We start from the raw sequence: 5,762 nt of genomic DNA, 5'->3' as shown, positions 1-5,762 counted from the left end.
TGTTCCTGTCAAGGCATTCCTGGCCCCAAAGTTGGTTTGTTCAAAGGCTTTTCTTTCACTTTGTTTCTCTCTCCATGTAAAGGTCAATGTTATAATATGTAGCAAAATGTTTGACTTCAGTTTACACAATCATTTTATTGCATATTACTATAAAAGTGACCTAAAGCAGAGATCTGATTTTTTAAAAAAAGATTTTATTTATTTATTTGTCAGAGAGAGAGAGTGTGAGTGTGCACAAGTACAGGGAGCAGCAGACAGAGGGAGAGGCAAGCTCCCCGCTGAGAAGGGAGCCCAAGGCCTGCTGGAACCCAGGACCCTGGGATCATGACTTGAGCCAAAGGCAGATGCTTAACCAGCTGAGCCACCCAGGCATCCTGAGATCAGATCTTTTTGTAAAAAACTGCCCATTTTTTTCATGAAACATATTTTCTGTACTTTCTATTTCTGGTTCATTTTCTGCATATAGGAAGACTGTATTTTCTATACAGTACAGTGTGAAAATCAATAAAATTTTCTAATTAAATGGATAGAAACAATAATGGGAATGTTGTTACTCCATTTTACAGAGAGAATTAATAAATATTTAGATTATTCACCAACGGTATAATTAATGGAAGAGAATATAAGATTATTAAATGTAAATAACACCAAATGAGGTAAGGTGGCCTTGAAACCTAACCTAAAATTTATTTTATTTTATTTTAAAATTTAAGGATGTCTGGGGGAGAGAAAGGGAGAGAGAGAATGCAAGCAGGCCAGAGGGAGAAGGGAAAGAATCCTCAAGCAGACTCCCCATTGAGCATGGAGCCCAAAGTAGAACCCAATCCCAGGACCCTCCAGATCATGACCTGAGCCAAAATCAAGAGTTGGTTGCCAACTAACTCAACCACCCAGGCACACCCTAACTTAAAAATTTAAAGACAGACAAATTAAGGAAGATTTGATAGTTATTAAAGTAAATTTTTAAAAATCCTGTTCATAAAGAATGAATAGAGTGTTTTTAGGCAAGTATATCAAAAGAGTGTGGGAGTGCGACTTCCCCCACTTCCCTCTCTGGAGTCGAGGAACTTCACCTGTGGGTGCCCACCTCCTCTTAGCGCAACTTTCTTGGCTCCCCTTCTCCTGAGCCCCGAAATTTCGAGGGAGAGTGCCTTTAATAAATCTTGCCTTGCACCCACTTAAAAAAAAAAAAAAGTATGGTATATGCTAGTTATTATTGAAGCAAAGTGAGTAATTTTGATAGTTAACATTTACTTAGTGCTTACTAGGGCAGAGATTTCTCAATCTTCACTTTAACTCTCTTAAGTATAAATATTATCTTTTTTAAAAAAATTTATTTATTTGACAGAGAGATCACAAGTAGGCAGAGAGGCAGGCAGAGAGAGAAGAGGAAGCAGGCTCCCTGCTGGGCAGAGAGCCTGATGTGGGGCTCGATCCCAGGACCATGGGATCATGACCTGAACCGAAGGCAGAGGCTTTAACCCACTGAGCCACCCAGTATGAATATTATCTTCATTTTATTTCTGGGTGAAACTGCAGCACACAGTTTCAGTAACTTACCAAGATCACATAGCTAGTAAATGGCAGAGTCAGGATCTGAATGCAGCATTCTTACCCTGAAGCCCATGGATTTAATTACTCCACAGTAAAGCAATATGGTTTCACAGCACAAATAATGTAAGATTTTTTTTAAAAAGGGGAGAAAGGGGGTCAGCTTAGGAACTGTACTGATGGATAAAATAATGTCTAATTCTAAAACAGAAGAACCAGTACTCATCAGAAACCCAGAGAACTGGAAATAGAAGACCAGAAAATATATTTAAATTAAGAGTTTCAGTAGGAGGGTAACTATGTTGCATTCTGAACAAGTAACATCCTTACAAGAGGCATTTTATCACATGTGCCTAGACTTTGCCCTTTTAGGCAGTATCCTACACCATCACTCTATTTTCTCAGGAATATTATGAGATAAGTTTACATTTATGAAACTAATATGTTGTACAAGATACAGTATGGAGCTGTTATACTGGCAACTCCATGGAAATGTGATTATTTGGAGTTGGTAGGGGCTGAGCATTAAGAAATATATCTGAGGCAGTCTTGTCCTGGTTCCCTTGCTGACCTCTCTTCTATTGCCCTCTACCTCTCCCTGAATTCTATCTTGGGGGCTTCAAATAAACAAAGTATACACCCATCCTGTAGAGTTTGTGCTCAGAAAATTGTTTTTGACTGATGGACTCACTGAATTAGTAAATGGTTATCATTTTAACCCCAAATAATGACATATCACAATGGCTAAACAGAAGTTTGTCCAAAACCTTTGAAAGTTGGAGAAACCTGAGGGACTCAGATCCCCATTGGCATTTGCATGATATTTGAGGAGGTGCTATTACTCCCTCAATAAAAATGGGAGTTAGATTAAAAGAAAGGTGCTTCATCTTTGCCAGAGGGATTGGGAAAATCTCCCCGTAAGACCTGGGCACATGCAGCTCCATGAAAATAGATGAGTATTTGTAACAGTCACCCTCTACTTGTCCCTGCTGGCACAGAAAGGAATGATGCTTCACGGGTCCTGCAAAAGGACCCCCATGGAATTAGAGATAAATGTATGCCCTTGACTTATTTTTCATCTATATCCCTTACAGAATCTATAATACTCTTCATAAAAAGGAAGGTAGGGGGCTGCTCTGGTGTCTCATAGCAATTTCTGCTTATTGCTGGTCTGCCTTTACAGATTTTCATTTGGCTGGTCCAGTCTCAAGGGCCACTATCTCCATCAACTCAGACTGAATAGACATTCTGCAGAAGCTGGCTGGTCACAAATCAGAAAGGACTTTGCTAAATTGGTCTAAATTAAATCCTTCTCAAGCAGACAGGCTCACGTAGGGCATTCAAAAGGGTTGGGTTTGCTTATCTGTTGCTGGGACAAGGAATTTTGAAAAAATGTAGTCATTGACTGACATATGATTTCACAGATACTACTGTTAGAAAAGCAGGGTGGTTTTTCTTTATTCAAGAGAAACATATATTAAGATTTAAACATATATTTAGAAAATGTAAACATGTATTTAGAAACATGTTAAGAAAATTGTAGAGTGGGTATATGAACATGACAGCAATCCTAAAGATGATATGTGCATGGATAAAGTTAGGAAACCTAGTGTATAGTAATTCATGTAGAATTAGCTCTTCTTTTAATTACCTATTACCATTTTTATTTTTTTGTTCTTTTAAATAATATAATTTTTTAATATGGATTAACTGTCATTTAAGAGTTCCCTCATTGGTGAACAGTTAGAGGTATTTATGTTTCTATTTGAGGGATTATATAACGTAAGACAAAGTTTTCTCCCTATACCTTTGTTAACCCCAGAAATTATACATTTCAAAACTATTTTTGCTGTTTTTGATTATTATTGGTGGTAATGCTCATTATTTCATTAACTCCTTTTATTATTAGTCATTGCTTCCATTATTTTTAGATTTATAACGCAATTATTTTTCTAGCCTCTTATGTTGATTGTAGGCTAATTTATTTTTATTTTATTGTTGTTTATGAATAAATACTACAACAAGTACATTGGATATTATTTTGGCTGTGTCTCAGAAGTTTGTTTGTTTGTTTTCCCACAGTTTTAACATAACATACTCCATTGTAGATAGCCTATTTTATTTCATTGATATAGTTGACATTTATTATTACATAGCTTTTAATTTTAGTTTCCTCTTTGATTATATACAGATTGGGGATATGTGGGCCAATAATGCTGGTGCCTTTTTGCTTGACTCTTCCCCATGTCCTTAATTATCATATAATCATTTCAGATTTGGTGGTATTAAATTTTATTTCACTTTTTTGTAAGATCTCCAGGTTGATATAGCAATACTGCAAAATTGGTAATTTTTTTTGGTAAATATAATTACTATGCATTGTTTCTGTATAAAACATTTAATATATATTAAAAAGCCTATACTAAACTTCAAAATACAGTTTTTGTAAAGTTTGGTTTTTAGATCTTAGCCCCAGAAGGAAAATAGTTGGTGAAATTTGAATAATAATTGATTCCAGTGGATAACATTTTCTGTTATGCAGTATTAATTGTTTGGCTGTGCCTTTAGGATCTCAGGAGAATTTACCTTTACTGTGCTAATAATTCCCTATCCTAGTCTCATTCCATCTCTGACACACATTTTATTGGCTGTGTTAAACCAAGATGTATTCACATTTGAATGAGTAACACTGTTTCTGAAAAGCTTTAAAATAAACAGATTTCTCTTTTCCCACATTAAATTTGTCAATGATAGAAATTCCTTGTATTCCTCACAGGTTGAATGTCAAGTTAAGAAAATGGGATACTAATTGGATGTTCTTTCTTTCTTTTTAACATCCCATCCCAGATTTTCCTCTTTTCTGGGAATTTCACTGAACAACTCTGAGTTATCCAGGGAAAGAGATTTCTGATCACAATGGTGACAGAGGTTTCTTCATATAGGATATTTAAATTATGAGTCAATCACATGCTAAGAGAATAATAGCATTTTTTTTTTCCTTATGGGAAGAGGATTTGGATTGTTACACTGAGGCAGGCATATGGTCTATGATTTCATTTTTTATTTCCTGGATGGAATGGTATTTCTTCCTCCTTCTCCTTTGGATCTGCCAGTCCACAGTATATATATTCTATTCTAAATTTTTTGTGCTAAGCACACATGGGTCTGGATTCATTCCTGCCTTCTGGAGCCAGATCTGGAAACCAGTCTCCTGCCTTATGACTAGTGTTCATTTTATGTGAGTTTGTGATTCTCTCCACACCTAGTCAAGTAACTTTGCAGGCTGTGTTTGCTACTGTTTTGGGGGATGGCAGAGGAAGTATCTGAGTTCTAGACTTGGAGAGAAGCATTAGAAATCCCAATTGTGGCTTCAGGTCAAGTTGTATTTATTAGTCCAACTTCACCACTGATACAGTCAATATTTTGGTGACCTGTCTGACTCCTATGTCTATTTCCAAAACAGTTCCAGTCTCTGAAAGGGAAATGACTGTTTTTTGTTTTTGCTTTTTACTTTAAAGCCCAAAACATTAAGTGGGGAACAATGTGAAATCACATGTTCTTTTATGTTTTGGAGACATGCCTCCATTAAGGGGATCTCCCTTTCCTTCTATCACTCTCTGCTTCTCACTCTTTCCTTCCAGGATTGTTAAATTCCTAGAACTCCAAATACATTTTTTTCTGTTCCACGAAGTGATACTTAAACTTCCTGCCCCTACTCCCAAATGTGCATATCCAAACCCATAAGGAGATGTATTTATGGTTGTAAACAGCTAAATAGTCTTACATAATCAAGGGAAGTCTGCTGTCCTACGCATTCTTTCCATGGGGATGTACAGATGGAGATGATTCTATTTTCTCTCCCTTTTGGGGAACTATGCCCCATTCAACTGATTGCTTTACAATATCAATCTAATGGTATAAACACCTCAATTTTTTTTAAAAGATTTTATTTATTTATTTGACAGAGAGAAATCACAAGTAGATGGAGAGGCAGGCAGAGAGAGAGAGAGAGGGAAGCAGGCTCCCTGCCGAGCAGAGAGCCCGATGCGGGACTCGATCCCAGGACCCTGAGATCATGACCTGAGCAGCGGCTTAACCCACTGAGCCACCCAGGCACCCCAACACCTCAATTTTTAAGGATTGTTCATCTCATAACCAGGGAATTTGGAAGCTTTCTTACAGATTTCTTAGCCAACAATAATGTGAGTTCA

General features: G+C 36.8%; 1 long non-coding RNA gene across 1 annotated transcript in view; it reads left to right on the top strand.

Moving 5' to 3' along the window:
- The window catches only part of LOC309843068, a 135,722-nt gene that overhangs the window by 106,639 nt on the left and 23,321 nt on the right, over positions 1-5,762 (top strand). The gene's annotated exons all lie outside the window — the stretch shown is intronic.

This window comes from Mustela nivalis (genome assembly GCF_964662115.1).
Source record: "Mustela nivalis genome assembly, chromosome: 10".
NCBI classification, from domain to species: Eukaryota; Metazoa; Chordata; class Mammalia; order Carnivora; family Mustelidae; genus Mustela; species Mustela nivalis.
The sequence above is the reverse complement of the archived record's forward strand: the minus strand, read 5'-3'. Positions and strand labels throughout refer to the sequence as shown.